Here is a 24,309-nt window from a genome sequence, read left to right as displayed (position 1 = left end):
CCCCCTGTGTTATTAAACTTCTGTTTAATCTTCCCCTCGCTAACCCATCCCGAGCCTGTTAGCTCATCTCATAGAAAAGTGACCCCCTGGGTTAGGGAGGAGGGGAGTGAATCAGCTCCGGGGGTTCCTGCTCCCGACCCCTGTCCGGTGACCCCCTGGGTTAGGGAGGGAGGGGAGTGAATCAGCCCCGGGGGTTCCTGCTCCCGACCCCTGTCCGGTGACCCCCGGGGGTTAGGGAGGGAGGGGAGTGAATCAGCCCCGGGGGTTCCTGCTCCCGACCCCTGACCGGTGACCCCCGGGGTTAGGGAGGAGGGGAGTGAATCAGCCCCCGGGGTTCCTGCTCCCGACCCCTGTCCGGTGACCCCCGGGGTTAGGGAGGGAGGGGAGTGAATCAGCCCCCGGGGGTTCCTGCTCCCGACCCCTGTCCGGTGACCCCTGGGGTTAGGGAGGGAGGGGGTGAATCAGCCCCGGGGGTTCCTGCTCCCGACCCCTGTCCGGTGACCCCCGGGGTTAGGGAGGGAGGGGGAGTGAATCAGCCCCCGGGGTTCCTGCTCCCGATCCCTGACCGGTGACCCCCGGGGTTAGGGAGGAGGGCCGAGAGACAGTTCAGAGTGAACCACACTAGTTCGGGGCTGGAGTCACGTGTCGGCCCAGGCCGGGGAAGGATTCCCTCCCCAAAGCGGACAGGGGCGAACCAGTGCTCGTTCGACGGTCCCGCAGCTCAGAGGTCACTCCTCTGGTGCAGAGAACGTCACGGGGAGGCCGCGCGGAGGCGCGAGGGGCTCGTCTGGAGCGGAGGACGCTCACCGCCGGCGTACCGCGGAGGGTCTTGGCGAGCCCGGCCTCTGGGCGATCGATCGGCCGACCCCTGACCGGATCTCTCCGGAGCACTTTCTCCTCGTCTCACACCTCTCCCCTTTCCTCCCCTTCCAGCACAACAAGCAAGCAGAGTCCGAGTACGGCAACATCACATACCCTGCACAGCAGAACATCCGTCACTCCAAAGTCACTCGCAAGACATCAAAGTAAGGCCCCCCCTCCCCACCCCGCCTCCCTGCTCACTCTTCGTTCGTTTCCTCGTCGGTTCTGGCGTCTTTGTAACAACGTAGATGTTCGGCTGGCGGCAGCGAGGGATGTGGGGGAGGTCTCGAAAAGAGGGAAAGCAAGGTCGAGGGGGACAGACCACACTTGGAGCACCGTGCACGGCTCTGGTCTCCATATACCTTGGTTAGACCACACTCGGAGCACTGTGCACAGTTCTGGTCTCCATATACCTGGGTTAGACCACACTCGGAGCACCGTGCACAGTTCTGGTCTCCATATACCTTGGTTAGACCGCACTCGGAGCACTGTGCACAGTTCCGGTCTCCATATACCTTGGTTAGACCACACTCGGAGCACTGTGCACAGTTCTGGTCTCCATATACCTTGGTTAGACCACACTTGGAGCACCGTGCACAGCTCTGGTCTCCATATACCTGGGTTAGACCACACTCGGAGCACCGTGCACAGTTCTGGTCTCCATATACCTTGGTTAGACCACACTCGGAGCACTGTGCACAGTTCTGGTCTCCGTATACCTTGGTTAGACCACACTTGGAGCACCGTGCACGGCTCTGGTCTCCATATACCTTGGTTAGACCACACTCGGAGCACTGTGCACAGTTCTGGTCTCCATATACCTTGGTTAGACCACATTTGGAGCACTGTGCACAGTTCTGGTCTCCATATACCTTGGTTAGACCACACTCGGAGCACTGTGCACAGTTCTGGTCTCCATATACCTTGGTTAGACCACACTCGGAGCACTGTGCACAGTTCTGGTCTCCATATACCTGGGTTAGACCACACTTGGAGCACTGTGTACAGTTCTGGTCTCCATATACCTTGGTTAGACCACACTTGGAGCACTGTGCACAGTTCTGGTCTCCATATTCCTTGGTTAGACCACACTCGGAGCACTGTGCACAGTTCTGGTCTCCATATACCTTGGTTAGACCACACTTGGAGCACTGTGTACAGTTCTGGTCTCCATATTCCTTGGTTAGACCACACTCGGAGCACTGTGCACAGTTCTGGTCTCCATATACCTTGGTTAGACCACACTTGGAGCACTGTGCACAGTTCTGGTCTCCATATTATAAAAAGGATATAGAGGCACTGGAGAAGGTGCAAAAAAGATTTACGAGGATGATACCAGAACTGAGAGGTTTATAACTATCAGGAAAGACTGAACAGACTGGGGCTCTTTTCTCTAGAAGAGAGAAGACTGAGGGGTGACCTGATGGAGGTCTTTAAGATTATGAAAGGGTTCGATAGGGTAGACGTGGAGAAGGTGTTTCCACTTGTGGGGGAGACCAGAACTAGGGGGGGGGGCCATAAATATAAGAGAGTCACTAATAAATCCAATCGGGGAATTCAGGAGAAACTTCTTTCCCCAGAGAGCGGTGGGAATGTGGAACTCGCTCCCACAAGGAGTAGTCGAGGGGAATAGTGGAGATGGATTTAAGGGGGAAGCTGGATAGACACATGAGGGAGAAAGGGATAGAAGGAGAGGGGGAGTAGGGGAGGGAGGGAGGCTCGTGTGGAGCAGAAACACCGGGATAGACCTGTTGGGCCAAATGGCCTGTTCTGTGCTGTAAATTCTACGAAATGGCAGAAATATTGAATAATTATTTTGCCTCGGTATTTACCAGGGAGACTAATAAGGTGGGAAGGACATTCGGAGAAGAGATTTAAAAAGATAGGAAGATTATTTAAGGTAAAACCCCTGGTCCAGATGGATTGTATTCGCAAATATTAAAATAAGTTAGGGAAGAGATCGCAGAGGCACTATTACATATATATAAAAATTCATTCGAAAAGGGAATAGTGCCAGAGGACTGGCGGACAGCTAATGTGATTCCTATCTTTAAATAGGGAGATAGAACCAGTCCAGGGAACTGTAGACCAGTTAGCTTAACGTCGGAGATAGGAAAGAAAATGGACTCCTCAATCAAAGATGTAATAGAAAACCATTTCGAAACTGAAAATATAATAAACAGTAGTCAGCACGGATTTCAAAAGGGAAGGTCATGCCTGGCCAACCTTATTGAATTCTTTGTACCAATAACAGAGAGGGTCGACAAGGGTAACGTAGTAGATGTAATATATTTGGATTTTCAAAAGGCCTTCGATAAGGTACCGCATTGTACTCGCATCTCACGACTAAGGTCAGGGCATGTGGAGTGAAGGGGACAGGGAGCAGAACGGGTAGCAAGCTGGCTACGACAACAGAAAACGGAGAGTCGGGGTTGAGGGTAGCGACTCGGAGTGGCAAAAGGTGGGAAGGGGTGTTCGCAAGGCCACAAAAAAGAGAAGGTTGAGGGGGAGATTTAATTGAGGTGTTCAAAATTTATGAAGTACCTAAGGAGAGACAGTTTCCCACTGGGCAGGAGGGTCGGACACAGATTTCAGATGGCCGGCAAAAGAGCCAGAGGAGGGGGGGGGGAGACGAGGAGAAATTATTTTGAGGCAGTGGGCTGTTCTGAGCTGGAGCGCTGTGGAAGCAGGTTCAACGGTAACTTTCAGAAGGAGAATCGTACATGTACTTGAAAAGGAAACATTTGCAGGGGTTAGGGGGAGCGGGACTAATTGGAGAGCTCTTGCACAGGCTCGATGGGCTGAACGGCCTCCTTCTGTGCTGTATGATCCTACGACTTTACAGGTCTTTAATACAGAATGAAGAGGGAGCTAGGTAAGGTAGGCAGAATTGCTTTCAAGCAGAATTGGGGAAGGAGGGGGGGGGGGGAAAGAGGGAGGGAGGCGCGTGTGTGACGCCCCACATAGTCGAATATCGGACGCCCCTCGCCACTCGGAGGGAGGAGCCGGGTTGCGACATCTCCGTGAAGCCACCCTCACCCCCCCCCACCTCCCTCACTCACCTCCTATCCATCCGTTTCCTCCCTCTCTTCCCACCCCCCTCCAGTAGCGTCGAGGACCCGACGTTGTACGAGAACCTATCGAAGAGCAAACGGGAGGAGCGAGTCCGCAAGCAGAAGTCGGAGCAGAAGGAAAAGGGCGGCAGGCTGAAGGCTGGGTCCATGAAGAAAAAATAGAGAGGTGGATATTACAGGACCAATCCGAAAATTAAACTCACAGGCTATTCATAATACACACGCTCCCTGATATACAGTTCAATATAATACACACACTCCCTGATATCCAGTTCAATATAATACACACACTCCCTGATATCCAGTTCAATATAATACACACACTCCCTGATATACAGTTCAATATAAGACACACACTCCCTGATATACAGTTCAATATAATACACACACCCCCTGATATCCAGTTCAATATAATACACACACTCCCTGATATCCAGTTCAATATAATACACACACTCCCCGATATCCAGTTCAATATAATACACACACTCCCTGATATCCAGTTCTATTTAATACACACACCCCCTGATATCCAGTTCAATATAATACACACACTCCCTGATATCCAGTTCAATATAATACACACACTCCCTGATATCCAGTTCAATATAATACACACACTCCCTGATATACAGTTCAATATAATACACACACTCCCTGATATCCAGTTCAATATAATACACACACTCCCTGATATCCAGTTCAATATAATACACACACTCCCTGATATCCAGTTCTATTTAATACACACACTCCCTGATATCCAGTTCAATATAATACACACACTCCCTGATATCCAGTTCAATATAATACACACACTCCCTGATATCCAGTTCTATTTAATACACACACTCCCTGATATCCAGTTCAATATAATACACACACTCCCTGATATCCAGTTCAATATAATACACACACTCCCTGATATCCAGTTCAATATAATACACACACTCCCTGATATCCAGTTCAATATAATACACACACTCCCTGATATCCAGTTCAATTTAATACACACACTCCCTGATATCCAGTTCAATATAATACACACACTCCCTGATATCCAGTTCAATATAATACACACACTCCTTGATATCCAGTTCAATATAATACACACACTCCCCGATATCCAGTTCAATATAATACACACACTCCCTGATATCCAGTTCAATATAATACACACACCCCCTGATATCCAGTTCAATATAATACACACACTCCCTGATATCCAGTTCAATATAATACACACACTCCCCGATATCCAGTTCAATATAATACACACACTCCCTGATATCCAGTTCAATATAATACACACACTCCCTGATATCCAGTTCAATATAATACACACACTCCCTGATATCCAGTTCAATATAATACACACACTCCCAGATATCCAGTTCAATATAATACACACACTCCCTGATATACAGTTCAATATAATACACACACTCCCTGATATCCAGTTCTATTTAATACACACACTCCCTGATATCCAGTTCAATATAATACACACACTCCCTGATATCCAGTTCAATATAATACACACACTCCCTGATATCCAGTTCAATATAATACACACACTCCCTGATATCCAGTTCAATATAATACACACACTCCCTGATATCCAGTTCAATATAATACACACACTCCCTGATATCCAGTTCTATTTAATACACACACTCCCTGATATCCAGTTCAATATAATACACACACTCCCTGATATCCAGTTCAATATAATACACACACTCCCTGATATCCAGTTCAATATAATACACACACTCCCTGATATCCAGTTCAATATAATACACACACTCCCTGATATCCAGTTCAATATAATACACACACTCCCTGATATCCAGTTCTATTTAATACACACACTCCCTGATATCCAGTTCAATATAATACACACACTCCCTGATATCCAGTTCAATATAATACACACACTCCCTGATATCCAGTTCAATATAATACACACACTCCCTGATATCCAGTTCAATATAATACACACACTCCCTGATATCCAGTTCAATATAATACACACACTCCCCGATATCCAGTTCAATATAATACACACACTCCCTGATATCCAGTTCTATTTAATACACACACTCCCTGATATCCAGTTCAATATAATACACACACTCCCTGATATCCAGTTCAATTTAATACACACACTCCCTGATATCCAGTTCAATATAATACACACACTCCCTGATATCCAGTTCAATATAATACACACGCTCCCTGATATCCAGTTCAATATAATACACACACTCCCTGATATCCAGTTCTATTTAATACACACACTCCCTGATATCCAGTTCAATATAATACACACACTCCCTGATATCCAGTTCTATTTAATACACACACTCCCTGATATCCAGTTCTATTTAATACACACACTCCCCGATATCCAGTTCAATATAATACACACACTCCCCGATATCCAGTTCAATATAATACACACACTCCCTGATATCCAGTTCTATTTAATACACACACTCCCCGATATCCAGCTCTATTTAATACACACACTCCCTGATATCCAGTTCAATATAATACACACACTCCCTGATATCCAGTTCAATATAATACACACACTCCCCGATATCCAGTTCAATATAATACACACACTCCCTGATATCCAGTTCTATTTAATACACACACTCCCTGATATCCAGTTCTATTTAATACACACACTCCCTGATATCCAGTTCAATATAATACACACACTCCCCGATATCCAGTTCTATTTAATACACACACTCCCTGATATCCAGTTCTATTGAATACACATGCTCCCTGATATCCAGTTCTATTGAATACACACACTCCCTGATATCCAGTTCAATATAATACACACACTCCCTGATATCCAGTTCAATATAATACACACACTCCCCGATATCCAGTTCAATATAATTCACACACTCCCTGATATCCAGTTCTATTTAATACACACACTCCCTGATATCCAGTTCTATTTAATACACACACTCCCTGATATCCAGTTCTATTTAATACACACACTCCCTGATATCCAGTTCAATATAATACACACACTCCCTGATATCCAGTTCAATATAATACACACACTCCCTGATATCCAGTTCTATTTAATACACACACTCCCTGATATCGGGTTCAATATAATACACACACTCCCTGATATCCAGTTCTATTTAATACACACACTCCCTGATATCCAGTTCAATATAATACACACACTCCCTGATATCCAGTTCAATATAATACACACACTCCCTGATATCCAGTTCAATATAATACACACACTCCCCGATATCCAGTTCAATATAATTCACACACTCCCTGATATCCAGTTCTATTTAATACACACACTCCCTGATATCCAGTTCTATTTAATACACACACTCCCTGATATCCAGTTCAATATAATACACACACTCCCTGATATCCAGTTCAATAATAATACACACACTCCCTGATATCCAGTTCTATTTAATACACACACTCCCTGATATCCAGTTCAATATAATACACACACTCCCTGATATCCAGCTCTATTTAATACACACACTCCCTGATATCCAGTTCTATTTAATGCACACACTCCCCGATATCCAGTTCAATATAACACACACTCCCTGATATCCAGTTCTATTGAATACACACACTCCCTGATATCCAGTTCTATTTAATACACACACTCCCTGATATCCAGTTCTATTTAATACACACACTCCCTGATATCCAGTTCAATATAACACACACTCCCTGATATCCAGTTTATTTAATACACACACTCCCTGATATCCAGTTCAATATAATACACACACTCCCTGATATCCAGTTCAATATAATACACACACTCCCTGATATCCAGTTCAATATAATACACACACTCCCTGATATCCAGTTCAATATAATACACACACTCCCTGATATCCAGTTCAATATAATACACACACTCCCTGATATCCAGTTCTGTTTAATACACACACTCCCTGATATCCAGTTCAATATAATACACACACTCCCCGATATCCAGTTCAATATAAAACACACTCCCTGATATCCAGTTCAATATAATACACACACTCCCTGATATCCAGTTCTATTTAATACACACACTCCCTGATATCGGGTTCAATATAATACACACACTCCCTGATATCCAGTTCTATTTAATACACACACTCCCTGATATCCAGTTCAATATAATACACACACTCCCTGATATCCAGTTCAATATAATACACACACTCCCTGATTTCCAGTTCTATTTAATACACACACTCCCTGATATCCAGTTCTATTTAATACACACACTCCCTGATATCCAGTTCTATTTAATACACACACTCCCTGATATCCAGTTCTATTTACTACACACACTCCCCGATATCCAGTTCAATATAATACACACACTCCCTGATATCCAGTTCAATATAATACACACACTCCCTGATATCCAGTTCAATATAATACACACACTCCCTGATATCCAGTTCTATTTAATACACACACTCCCTGATATCCAGTTCTATTTAATACACACACTCCCTGATATCCAGTTCAATATAATACACACACTCCCTGATATCCAGTTCAATATAATACACACACTCCCCGATATCCAGTTCTATTTAATACACACACTCCCTGATATCCAGTTCTATTTAATACACACACTCCCTGATATCCAGTTCAATATAATACACACACTCCCTGATATCCAGTTCTATTTAATACACACACTCCCTGATATCCAGTTCAATATAATACACACACTCCCTGATATCCAGTTCAATATAATACACACACTCCCTGATATCCAGTTCTATTTAATACACACACTCCCCGATATCCAGCTCTATTTAATACACACACTCCCCGATATCCAGTTCAATATAATACACACACTCCCTGATATCCAGTTCAATATAATACACACACTCCCTGATATCCAGTTCTATTTAATACACACACTCCCCGATATCCAGTTTAATATAAAACACACACTCCCTGATATCCAGTTCAATATAATACACACACTCCCTGATATCCAGTTCAATATAATACACACACTCCCTGATATCCAGTTCCATTGAATACACACACTCCCTGATATCCAGTTCAATATAATACACACACTCCCTGATATCCAGTTCAATATAATACACACACTCCCTGATATCCAGTTCCATTGAATACACACACTCCCTGATATCCAGTTCAATATAATACACACACTCCCTGATATCCAGTTCAATATAATACACACACTCCCTGATATCCAGCTCTATTTAATACACACACTCCCTGATATCCAGTTCTATTTAATGCACACACTCCCCGATATCCAGTTCAATATAACACACACTCCCTGATATCCAGTTCTATTTAATACACACACTCCCTGATATCCAGTTCTATTTAATACACACACTCCCTGATATCCAGTTCTATTTAATACACACACTCCCTGATATCCAGTTCAATATAACACACACTCCCTGATATCCAGTTCTATTTAATACACACACTCCCTGATATCCAGTTCAATATAATACACACACTCCCTGATATCCAGTTCAATATAATACACACACTCCCCGATATCCAGTTCAATATAAAACACACTCCCTGATATCCAGTTCTATTTAATACACACACTCCCTGATATCCAGTTCTATTTAATACACACACTCCCTGATATCGGGTTCAATATAATACACACACTCCCTGATATCCAGTTCTATTTAATACACACACTCCCTGATATCCAGTTCAATATAATACACACACTCGCTGATATCCAGTTCTATTTAATACACACACTCCCTGATATCCAGTTCTATTTAATACACACACTCCCTGATATCCAGTTCTATTTAATACATACACTCCCTGATATCCAGTTCTATTTAATACACACACTCCCTGATATCCAGTTCAATATAATACACACACTCCCTGATATCCAGTTCTATTTAATACACACACTCCCTGATATCCAGTTCAATATAATACACACACTCCCTGATATCCAGTTCAATATAATACACACACTCCCTGATATCCAGTTCTATTTAATACACACACTCCCCGATATCCAGCTCTATTTAATACACACACTCCCCGATATCCAGTTCAATATAATACACACACTCCCTGATATCCAGTTCAATATAATACACACACTCCCTGATATCCAGTTCAATATAATACACACACTCCCTGATATCCAGTTCTATTTAATACACACACTCCCTGATATCCAGTTCTATTTAATACACACACTCCCCGATATCCAGTTCAATATAAAACACACACTCCCTGATATCCAGTTCAATATAATACACACACTCCCTGATATCCAGCTCTATTTAATACACACACTCCCCGATATCCAGTTCAATATAATACACACACTCCCTGATATCCAGTTCAATATAATACACACACTCCCTGATATCCAGTTCCATTGAATACACACACTCCCTGATATCCAGTTCAATATAATACACACACTCCCTGATATCCAGTTCAATATAATACACACACTCCCTGATATCCAGTTCTATTTAATACACACACTCCCTGATATCCAGTTCAATATAATACACACACTCCCTGATATCCAGTTCAATATAATACACACTCTCCCTGATATCCAGTTCAATATAATACACACACTCCCCGATATCCAGTTCTATTTAATACACACACTCCCTGATATCCAGTTCAATATAATACACACACTCCCTGATATCCAGTTCAATATAATACACACACTCCCTGATATCCAGTTCCATTGAATACACACACTCCCTGATATCCAGTTCAATATAATACACACACTCCCTGATATCCAGTTCAATATAATACACACTCTCCCTGATATCCAGTTCAATATAATACACACACTCCCCGATATCCAGTTCTATTTAATACACACACTCCCTGATATCCAGTTCTATTTAACACACACACTCCCTGATATCCAGTTCAATATAATACACACACTCCCTGATATCCAGTTCTATTTAATACACACACTCCCTGATATCCAGTTCTATTTAATACACACACTGCCCGATATCCAGCTCTATTTAATACACACACTCCCCGATATCCAGTTCAATATAATACACACTCCCTGATATCCAGTTCAATATAATACACACACTCCCTGATATCCAGTTCAATATAATACACACACTCCCTGATATCCAGTTCAATATAATACACACACTCCCTGATATCCAGTTCTATTTAATACACACACTCCCTGATATCCAGTTCTATTTAATACACACACTCCCTGATATCCAGTTCTATTTAATACACACACTCCCCGATATCCAGCTCTATTTAATACACACACTCCCTGATATCCAGTTCTATTTAATACACACACTCCCCGATATCCAGCTCTATTTAATACACACACTCCCTGATATCCAGTTCAATATAATACACACACTCCCTGATATCCAGTTCTATTTAATACACACACTCCCCGATATCCAGTTCAATATAATACACACACTCCCGGATATCCAGTTCAATATAATACACACACTCCCTGATATCCAGTTCAATATAATACACACACTCCCTGATATCCAGTTCAATATAATACACACACTCCCTGATATCCAGTTCAATATAATACACACACTCCCTGATATCCAGTTCTATTTAATACACACACTCCCTGATATCCAGTTCAATATAATACACACTCCCTGATATCCAGTTCAATATAATACACACACTCCCTGATATCCAGTTCAATATAATACACACACTCCCGGATATCCAGTTCAATACAATACACACACTCCCTGATATCCAGTTCAATATAATACACACACTCCCTGATATCCAGTTCAATATAATACACACACTCCCTGATATCCAGTTCTATTTAATACACACACTCCCTGATATCCAGTTCAATATAATACACACACTCCCCGATATCCAGTTCAATATAATACACACACTCCCTGATATCCAGTTCAATATAATACACACACTCCCTGATATCCAGTTCAATATAATACACACACTCCCTGATATCCAGTTCCATTTAATACACACACTCCCTGATATCCAGTTCAATATAATACACACACTCCCTGATATCCAGTTCAATATAATACACACACTCCCTGATATCCAGTTCAATATAATACACACACTCCCTGATATCCAGTTCCATTTAATACACACACTCCCTGATATCCAGTTCCATTTAATACACACACTCCCTGATATCCAGTTCAATATAATACACACACTCCCTGATATCCAGTTCAATATAATACACACACTCTCTGATATCCAGTTCAATATAATACACACACTCCCTGATATCCAGTTCAATATAATACACACACTCCCTGATATCCAGTTCAATATAATACACACACTCCCTGATCTCCAGTTCCATTTAATACACACACTCCCCGATATCCAGTTCTATTTAATACACACACTCCCCGATATCCAGTTCTATTTAATACACACACTCCCCGATATCCAGTTTAATATAATACACACACTCCCCGATATCCAGTTCTATTTAATACACACACTCCCCGATATCCAGTTCAATATAATACACACACTCCCTGATATCCAGTTCTATTTAATACACACACTCCCTGATATCCAGTTCTATTTAATACACACACTCCCTGATATCCAGTTCAATATAATACACACACTCCCTGATATCCAGTTCAATATAATACACACACTCCCTGATATCCAGTTCAATATAATACACACACTCCCTGATATCCAGTTCTATTTAATACACACACTCCCTGATATCCAGTTCAATATAATACACACACTCCCGGATATCCAGTTCAATATAATACACACACTCCCTGATATCCAGTTCAATATAATACACACACTCCCTGATATCCAGTTCAATATAATACACACACTCCCCGATATCCAGTTTTATTTAATACACACACTCCCTGATATCCAGTTCAATATAATACACACACTCCCTGATATCCAGTTCAATATAATACACACACTCCCTGATATCCAGTTCAATTTAATACACACACTCCCCGATATCCAGTTCAATATAATACACACACTCCCCGATATCCAGTTCTATTTAATACACACACTCCCCGATATCCAGTTCTATTTAATACACACACTCCCTGATATCCAGTTCTATTTAATACACACACTCCCTGATATCCAGTTCTATTTAATACACACACTCCCCGATATCCAGCTCTATTTAATACACACACTCCCCGATATCCAGTTCAATATAATACACACACTCCCTGATATCCAGTTCAATATAATACACACACTCCCTGATATCTAGCTCTATTTAATACACACACTCCCCGATATCCAGTTCAATATAATACACACACTCCCTGATATCCAGTTCAATATAATACACACACTCTCTGATATCCAGTTCTATTTAATACACACACTCCCTGATATCCAGTTCTATTTAATACACACACTCCCCGATATCCAGCTCTATTTAATACACACACTCCCTGATATCCAGTTCAATATAATACACACACTCCCTGATATCCAGTTCTATTTAATACACACACTCCCTGATATCCAGTTCTATTTAATACACACACTCCCCGATATCCAGCTCTATTTAATACACACACTCCCTGATATCCAGTTCAATATAATACACACACTCCCTGATATCCAGTTCAATATAATACACACACTCCCTGATATCCAGTTCAATATAATACACACACTCCCTGATATCCAGCTCTATTTAATACACACACTCCCTGATATCCAGTTCAATATAATACACACACTCCCGGATATCCAGTTCAATACAATACACACACTCCCTGATATCCAGTTCAATATAATACACACACTCCCTGATATCCAGTTCTATTTAATACACACACTCCCTGATATCCAGTTCAATATAATACACACACTCCCTGATATCCAGTTCAATATAATACACACACTCCCTGATATCCAGTTCAATATAATACACACACTCCCTGATATCCAGTTCAATATAATACACACACTCCCTGATATCCAGTTCAATATAATACACACACTCCCTGATATCCAGTTCAATATAATACACACACTCCCTGATATCCAGTTCTATTTAATACACACACTACCTGATATCCAGTTCAATATAATACACACACTCCCTGATATCCAGTTCAATATAATACACACACTCCCTGATATCCAGTTCAATATAATACACACACTCCCTGATATCCAGTTCAATATAATACACACACTCCCTGATATCCAGTTCAATATAATACACACACTCCCTGATATCCAGTTCCATTTAATACACACACTCCCTGATATCCAGTTCAATATAATACACACACTCCCTGATATCCAGTTCAATATAATACACACACTCCCTGATATCCAGTTCAATATAATACACACACTCCCTGATATCCAGTTCCATTTAATACACACACTCCCTGATATCCAGTTCAATATAATACACACACTCCCTGATATCCAGTTCAATATAATACACACACTCCCTGATATCCAGTTCCATTTAATACACACACTCCCTGATATCCAGTTCAATATAATACACACACTCCCTGATATCCAGTTCCATTTAATACACACACTCCCTGATATCCAGTTCAATATAATACACACACTCCCTGATATCCAGTTCAATATAATACACACACTCTCTGATATCCAGTTCAATATAATACACACACTCCCTGATATCCAGTTCAATATAATACACACACTCCCCGATATCCAGTTCAATATAATACACACACTCTCTGATATCCAGTTCAATATAATACACACACTCCCTGATATCCAGTTCAATATAATACACACACTCCCTGATATCCAGTTCTATTTAATACACACACTCCCTGATATCCAGTTCCATTTAATACACACACTCCCCGATATCCAGTTCTGTTTAATACACACACTCCCCGATATCCAGTTCTATTTAATACACACACTCCCCGATATCCATTTCTATTTAATACACACACTCCCCGATATCCAGTTCAATATAATACACACACTCCCTGATATCCAGTTCAATATAATACACACACTCCCCGATATCCAGTTCAATATAATACACACACTCTCTGATATCCAGTTCAATATAATACACACACTCCCTGATATCCAGTTCAATATAATACACACACTCCCTGATATCCAGTTCTATTTAATACACACACTCCCTGATATCCAGTTCCATTTAATACACACACTCCCCGATATCCAGTTCTGTTTAATACACACACTCCCCGATATCCAGTTCTATTTAATACACACACTCCCCGATATCCATTTCTATTTAATACACACACTCCCCGATATCCAGCTCTATTTAATACACACACTCCCTGATATCCAGTTCAATATAATACACACACTCCCTGATATCCAGTTCAATATAATACACACACTCCCCGATATCCAGTTCTATTTAATACACACACTCCCCGATATCCATTTCTATTTAATACACACACTCCCCGATATCCAGCTCTATTTAATACACACACTCCCTGATATCCAGTTCAATATAATACACACACTCCCTGATATCCAGTTCTATTTAATACACACACTCCCCGATATCCAGTTCAATATAATACACACACTCCCGGATATCCAGTTCAATATAATACACACACTCCCTGATATCCAGTTCAATATAATACACACACTCCCTTATATCCAGTTCAATATAATACACACACTCCCTGATATCCAGTTCAATATAATACACACACTCCCTGATATCCAGTTCTATTTAATACACACACTCCCTGATATCCAGTTCAATATAATACACACTCCCTGATATCCAGTTCAATATAATACACACACTCCCTGATATCCAGTTCAATATAATACACACACTCCCGGATATCCAGTTCAATACAATACACACACTCCCTGATATCCAGTTCAATATAATACACACACTCCCTGATATCCAGTTCAATATAATACACACACTCCCTGATATCCAGTTCTATTTAATACACACACTCCCTGATATCCAGTTCAATATAATACACACACTCCCCGATATCCAGTTCAATATAATACACACACTCCCTGATATCCAGTTCAATATAATACACACACTCCCTGATATCCAGTTCAATATAATACACACACTCCCTGATATCCAGTTCCATTTAATACACACACTCCCTGATATCCAGTTCAATATAATACACACACTCCCTGATATCCAGTTCAATATAATACACACACTCCCTGATATCCAGTTCAATATAATACACACACTCCCTGATATCCAGTTCCATTTAATACACACACTCCCTGATATCCAGTTCCATTTAATACACACACTCCCTGATATCCAGTTCAATATAATACACACACTCCCTGATATCCAGTTCAATATAATACACACACTCTCTGATATCCAGTTCAATATAATACACACACTCCCTGATATCCAGTTCAATATAATACACACACTCCCTGATATCCAGTTCAATATAATACACACACTCCCTGATCTCCAGTTCCATTTAATACACACACTCCCCGATATCCAGTTCTATTTAATACACACACTCCCCGATATCCAGTTCTATTTAATACACACACTCCCCGATATCCAGTTTAATATAATACACACACTCCCCGATATCCAGTTCTATTTAATACACACACTCCCCGATATCCAGTTCAATATAATACACACACTCCCTGATATCCAGTTCTATTTAATACACACACTCCCTGATATCCAGTTCTATTTAATACACACACTCCCTGATATCCAGTTCAATATAATACACACACTCCCTGATATCCAGTTCAATATAATACACACACTCCCTGATATCCAGTTCAATATAATACACACACTCCCTGATATCCAGTTCTATTTAATACACACACTCCCTGATATCCAGTTCTATTTAATACACACACTCCCGGATATCCAGTTCAATATAATACACACACTCCCTGATATCCAGTTCAATATAATACACACACTCCCTGATATCCAGTTCAATATAATACACACACTCCCCGATATCCAGTTTTATTTAATACACACACTCCCTGATATCCAGTTCAATATAATACACACACTCCCTGATATCCAGTTCAATATAATACACACACTCCCTGATATCCAGTTCAATTTAATACACACACTCCCCGATATCCAGTTCAATATAATACACACACTCCCCGATATCCAGTTCTATTTAATACACACACTCCCCGATATCCAGTTCTATTTAATACACACACTCCCTGATATCCAGTTCTATTTAATACACACACTCCCTGATATCCAGTTCTATTTAATACACACACTCCCCGATATCCAGCTCTATTTAATACACACACTCCCCGATATCCAGTTCAATATAATACACACACTCCCTGATATCCAGTTCAATATAATACACACACTCCCTGATATCTAGCTCTATTTAATACACACACTCCCCGATATCCAGTTCAATATAATACACACACTCCCTGATATCCAGTTCAATATAATACACACACTCTCTGATATCCAGTTCTATTTAATACACACACTCCCTGATATCCAGTTCTATTTAATACACACACTCCCCGATATCCAGCTCTATTTAATACACACACTCCCTGATATCCAGTTCAATATAATACACACACTCCCTGATATCCAGTTCTATTTAATACACACACTCCCTGATATCCAGTTCTATTTAATACACACACTCCCCGATATCCAGCTCTATTTAATACACACACTCCCTGATATCCAGTTCAATATAATACACACACTCCCTGATATCCAGTTCAATATAATACACACACTCCCTGATATCCAGTTCAATATAATACACACACTCCCTGATATCCAGCTCTATTTAATACACACACTCCCTGATATCCAGTTCAATATAATACACACACTCCCGGATATCCAGTTCAATACAATACACACACTCCCCGATATCCAGTTCAATACAATACACACACTCCCTGATATCCAGTTCAATATAATACACACACTCCCTGATATCCAGTTCAATATAATACACACACTCCCTGATATCCAGTTCAATATAATACACACACTCCCTGATATCCAGTTCAATATAATACACACACTCCCTGATATCCAGTTCAATATAATACACACACTCCCTGATATCCAGTTCAATATAATACACACACTCCCTGATATCCAGTTCTATTTAATACACACACTACCTGATATCCAGTTCAATATAATACACACACTCCCTGATATCCAGTTCAATATAATACACACACTCCCTGATATCCAGTTCAATATAATACACACACTCCCTGATATCCAGTTCAATATAATACACACACTCCCTGATATCCAGTTCAATATAATACACACACTCCCTGATATCCAGTTCCATTTAATACACACACTCCCTGATATCCAGTTCAATATAATACACACACTCCCTGATATCCAGTTCAATATAATACACACACTCCCTGATATCCAGTTCAATATAATACACACACTCCCTGATATCCAGTTCCATTTAATACACACACTCCCTGATATCCAGTTCAATATAATACACACACTCCCTGATATCCAGTTCAATATAATACACACACTCCCTGATATCCAGTTCCATTTAATACACACACTCCCTGATATCCAGTTCAATATAATACACACACTCCCTGATATCCAGTTCCATTTAATACACACACTCCCTGATATCCAGTTCAATATAATACACACACTCCCTGATATCCAGTTCAATATAATACACACACTCTCTGATATCCAGTTCAATATAATACACACACTCCCTGATATCCAGTTCAATATAATACACACACTCCCCGATATCCAGTTCAATATAATACACACACTCTCTGATATCCAGTTCAATATAATACACACACTCCCTGATATCCAGTTCAATATAATACACACACTCCCTGATATCCAGTTCTATTTAATACACACACTCCCTGATATCCAGTTCCATTTAATACACACACTCCCCGATATCCAGTTCTGTTTAATACACACACTCCCCGATATCCAGTTCTATTTAATACACACACTCCCCGATATCCATTTCTATGTAATACACACACTCCCCGATATCCAGTTCAATATAATACACACACTCCCTGATATCCAGTTCAATATAATACACACACTCCCTGATATCCAGTTCTATTTAATACACACACTCCCCGATATCCAGTTCAATATAATACACACACTCCCCGATATCCAGTTCTATTTAATACACACACTCCCTGATATCCAGTTCTATTTAATACACACACTCCCTGATATCCAGTTCTATTTAATACACACACTCCCCGATATCCAGTTCAATATAATACACACACTCCCCGATATCCAGTTCTATTTAATACACACACTCCCTGATATCCAGTTCTATTTAATACACACACTCCCTGATATCCAGTTCTATTTAATACACACACTCCCTGATATCCAGTTCTATTTAATACACACACTCCCTGATATCCAGTTCAATATAATACACACACTCCCTGATATCCAGTTCAATATAATACACACACTCCCTGATATCCAGTTCAATATAATACACACACTCCCCGATATCCAGTTCCATTGAATACACACACTCCCTGATATCCAGTTCAATATAATACACACACTCCCTGATATACAGTTCTATTTAATACACACACTCCCTGATATCCAGTTCAATATAATACACACGCTCCCTGATATCCAGTTCAATATAATACACACACTCCCTGATATCCAGTTCAATATAATACACACACTCCCCGATATCCAGTTCTATTTAATACACACACTCCCTGATATCCAGTTCTATTTAATACACACACTCCCCGATATCCAGTTCTATTTAATACACACACTCCCCGATATCCAGTTCTATTTAATACACACACTCCCTGATATCCAGTTCTATTTAATACACACACTCCCCGATATCCAGTTTTATTTAATACACACACTCCCTGATATCCAGTTCAATATAATACACACACTCCCTGATATCCAGTTCTATTTAATACACACACTCCCTGATATCCAGTTCAATATAATACACACACTCCCTGATATCCAGTTCTATTTAATACACACACTCCCTGATATCCAGTTCTATTTAATACACACACTCCCTGATATCCAGTTCAATATAATACACACACTCCCTGATATCCAGTTCTATTTAATACACACACTCCCCGATATCCAGTTTTATTTAATACACACACTCCCTGATATCCAGTTCAATATAATACACACACTCCCTGATATCCAGTTCAATATAATACACACACTCCCTGATATCCAGTTCTATTTAATACACACACTCCCTGATATCCAGTTCTATTTAATACACACACTCCCTGATATCCAGTTCAATATAATACACACACTCCCTGATATCCAGTTCAATATAATACACACACTCCCTGATATCCAGTTCAATATAATACACACACTCCCTGATATCCAGTTCAATATAATACACACACTCCCTGATATCCAGGTCAATATAATACACACACTCCCTGATATCCAGTTCAATATAATACACACACTCCCTGATATCCAGTTCTATTTAATACACACACTCCCTGATATCCAGTTCAATATAATACACACACTCCCTGATATCCAGTTCAATATAATACACACACTCCCTGATATCCAGTTCAATATAATACACACACTCCCCGATATGCAGTTCAATATAATACACACACTCCCTGATATCCAGTTCAATATAATACACACACTCCCTGATATCCAGTTCTATTTAATACACACACTCCCTGATATCCAGTTCAATATAATACACACACTCCCCGATATGCAGTTCAATATAATACACACACTCCCTGATATCCAGTTCAATATAATACACACACTCCCTGATATCCAGTTCTATATAATACACACACTCCCTGATATCCAGTTCTATTTAATACACACACTCCCTGATATCCAGTTCAATATAATACACACACTCCCCGATATGCAGTTCAATATAATACACACACTCCCTGATATCCAGTTCAATATAATACACACACTCCCTGATATCCAGTTCAATATAATACACACACTCCCCGATATGCAGTTCAATATAATACACACACTCCCTGATATCCAGTTCAATATAATACACACACTCCCTGATATCCAGTTCTATTTAATACACACACTCCCTGATATCCAGTTCAATATAATACACACACTCCCTGATATCCAGTTCTATTTAATACACACACTCCCTGATATCCAGTTCAATATAATACACACACTCCCTGATATCCAGTTCAATATAATACACACACTCCCTGATATCCAGTTCAATATAATACACACACTCCCCGATATGCAGTTCAATATAATACACACACTCCCTGATATCCAGTTCAATATAATACACACACTCCCTGATATCCAGTTCTATTTAATACACACACTCCCTGATATCCAGTTCAATATAATACACACACTCCCCGATATGCAGTTCAATATAATACACACACTCCCTGATATCCAGTTCAATATAATACACACACTCCCTGATATCCAGTTCTATTTAATACACACACTCCCTGATATCCAGTTCTATTTAATACACACACTCCCTGATATCCAGTTCAATATAATACACACACTCCCTGATATCCAGTTCAATATAATACACACACTCCCTGATCTCCAGTTCAATATAATACACACACTCCCTGATATCCAGTTCTATTTAATACACACACTCCCTGATATCCAGTTCAATATAATACACACACTCCCCGATATGCAGTTCAATATAATACACACACTCCCTGATATCCAGTTCAATATAATACACACACTCCCTGATATCCAGTTCTATTTAATACACACACTCCCTGATATCCAGTTCTATTTAATACACACACTCCCTGATATCCAGTTCAATATAATACACACACTCCCTGATATCCAGTTCAATATAATACACACACTCCCTGATATCCAGTTCAATATAATACACACACTCCCTGATATCCAGTTCTATTTAATACACACACTCCCTGATATCCAGTTCTATTTAATACACACACTCCCTGATATCCAGTTCTATTTAATACACAAACGCACTCCCCGACATCCAGTGTTTTAAATTCCTCGGTTCTGTGTTTTCAGGATTATCTCCTCTCTCGTGAATCGTGCTTGCTTCTGGGCATTTCGAAGAGATGTTTCGGCTGCGATGTTCGGCCGCTGGTCTGGGAGAGGCTTTCACGTCCGTCCAGTTCTCCCCAATCGCCCTCCCTCTCCCTCTCCTCCCTCCACTCCCCCTCCGACGCCCACTTGGATGGCTCCTTTAATCGTCCTCTGTCTGACCGGCCTTCAGACAGCCGCCCGCGTCACCGCTCTGCCAGCTCAGCTCCTGGCTGACGGGGACACGAACCCTCTGAAGGGCGTGGTTGGAGGCCGTTCAGCCCATCCGGCTCCCTGCTGGCTCTTTGAAAGAGCTGTCCAATTGGACCCACCCCTGCTCTGCAAATCGTTCGCCCTGTGAGTGTACATTCAACTGCCCTTCTGAAAGTTATTGGCGAATTTTCTCCTTTTAAGGCAGCGCCTTCCAGACAGTAACATCTCACGGCCATTCAGCCCCTCGTTCCTGCTCCGCCATTTGATGAGATCCAACTCCATATACCTGCCATTGGCCCGTATCCCTTAATACCTTTGGTTGCCAAAAAGCTACCTCTCTCAGATTTAAATTTAGCAATTGAGCTAGTATCAATTGCCGTTTGCGGAAGGGAGTTCCAAACTTCTACCACCCTTTGTGTGTAGAAATGTTTTCTAATCTCGCTCCTGAAAGGTCGGGCTCTAATTTTTAGACTGTGCCCCCTACTCCTAGAATCCCCAACCAGCGGAAATAGTTTCTCTCTATCCACCCTATCCGTTCCCCTTAATATCTTCTAAACTTCGATCAGGTCACCCCTTAACCTTCGAAACTCCAGAGGACACAACCCCGATTTGTGTAATCTCTCCTCGTAAAGTAAATTCTCCTCGTCTCCCCACTTTGGTTCTTTTGCAGACCTGCGTCCTCTGGTGACCGACCCTCCTGCCCCACTGGGGAGACGCTCCCTCCTCGTTTACTCTGCCGAAACCCCCTTCGTGATTGTGAACCCCTCTATCAAGTCCCCCTTCTTAACCTTCTCAGCTCCTCCAGTCTCTCCACGTTAACTGAAGTCGCTCGTCCCTGGAACCATCTCCTCCGCGCCCTCTCCGAGGGTCTTCACGTCCTTCCTGAAGTGCGGGTGCCCCGAATTGGACCCGATTCTCCAGTTGGGGTCTGACCCCGGTGTTTTATAAAGGGTTTCGAATGACCTTCTCGCTTTTTGTGCCTCTATTAAGAAAGCCCAGGATCCCCGTTTGCTTTTTTTAACGGCCTTCTCGACTTGTCCTGCCACCTTCAAAGATTTGAGTGCATATCTTTGGAAAATGAGACCTCAGGGAATATGTCCAGCCAGCGTTGTTGTCTTTAAATATTCAGCTTGCCCTCATCGGTGCCCCGTGCCTGAAAAGGCCAACCATCGACCAAGACTCGCTCGACAGCACCCGCCCCCAAAACCCTCGACCTCCGCCGCCTGGCAGGAAAATAATTGTGAAAATTGGACATTGCCCGGTATGACAACATCGCACACCCTGTCCCCAACCCAGGAATCTTAAAAGTGTCCCCATCTGTACTGGGCGGCGCATGCTTTTTTTTATGTGACGTACGTGTGTGTTTAAACGTGTTTTAAATTAAATTAAATGCTCTTTCCAACAACGAAAAGATGAACGAATGACTTATCGAAAGGTTACAGCGTGGAAGGAGGCCGTTCGGCCCGTCGGGTCCGTGCTAGCCCGATGCACGAGCCCACCGCCCTATCCCCGTAGCCCTGCAAATTTTCCCCCATCGACCGCAGAGTCTTTAGGGTGTCGGTCATGGCCCGTATGGCAATTCTCTCTCTCTCGCCTCTGAGTCAGGAGCTCGTGGGTTCGAGGCCCCACTCCAGGGACTCGAGCCCCCATGATCCAGGCCCGAGGCTCCCCGGGTGCCCAGTACCGAGGGAGGGCCGCGCCGTCGGAGGGTCGGTGCCGAGGGAGCGCCGCGCCGTCGGAGGGTCGGTGCCGAGGGAGCGCCGCGCCGTCGGAGGGTCGGCGCCGAGGGAGCGCCGCGCTGTCGGAGGGTCGGCGCCGAGGGAGCGCCGCGCTGTCGGAGGGTCGGCGCCGAGGGAGCGCCGCACTGTCGGA

General features: G+C 41.7%; 1 long non-coding RNA gene across 1 annotated transcript; it reads left to right on the top strand.

The window, feature by feature from the left end:
* Positions 1–937: 937 nt before the first annotated feature.
* Positions 938–23,848, top strand: LOC137314435 (uncharacterized). The gene is made up of 3 exons (XR_010961203.1): positions 938–1,025; positions 3,968–4,101; positions 22,210–23,848. It is a non-coding gene; the product is annotated as an uncharacterized lncRNA (long non-coding RNA).
* Positions 23,849–24,309: the final 461 nt, after the last annotated feature.

This window comes from Heptranchias perlo, unplaced genomic scaffold, assembly GCF_035084215.1.
Source record: "Heptranchias perlo isolate sHepPer1 unplaced genomic scaffold, sHepPer1.hap1 HAP1_SCAFFOLD_505, whole genome shotgun sequence".
In the NCBI taxonomy this organism is placed as follows: Eukaryota; Metazoa; Chordata; class Chondrichthyes; order Hexanchiformes; family Hexanchidae; genus Heptranchias; species Heptranchias perlo.
This window is presented reverse-complemented; position numbering and strand designations above follow the sequence as displayed.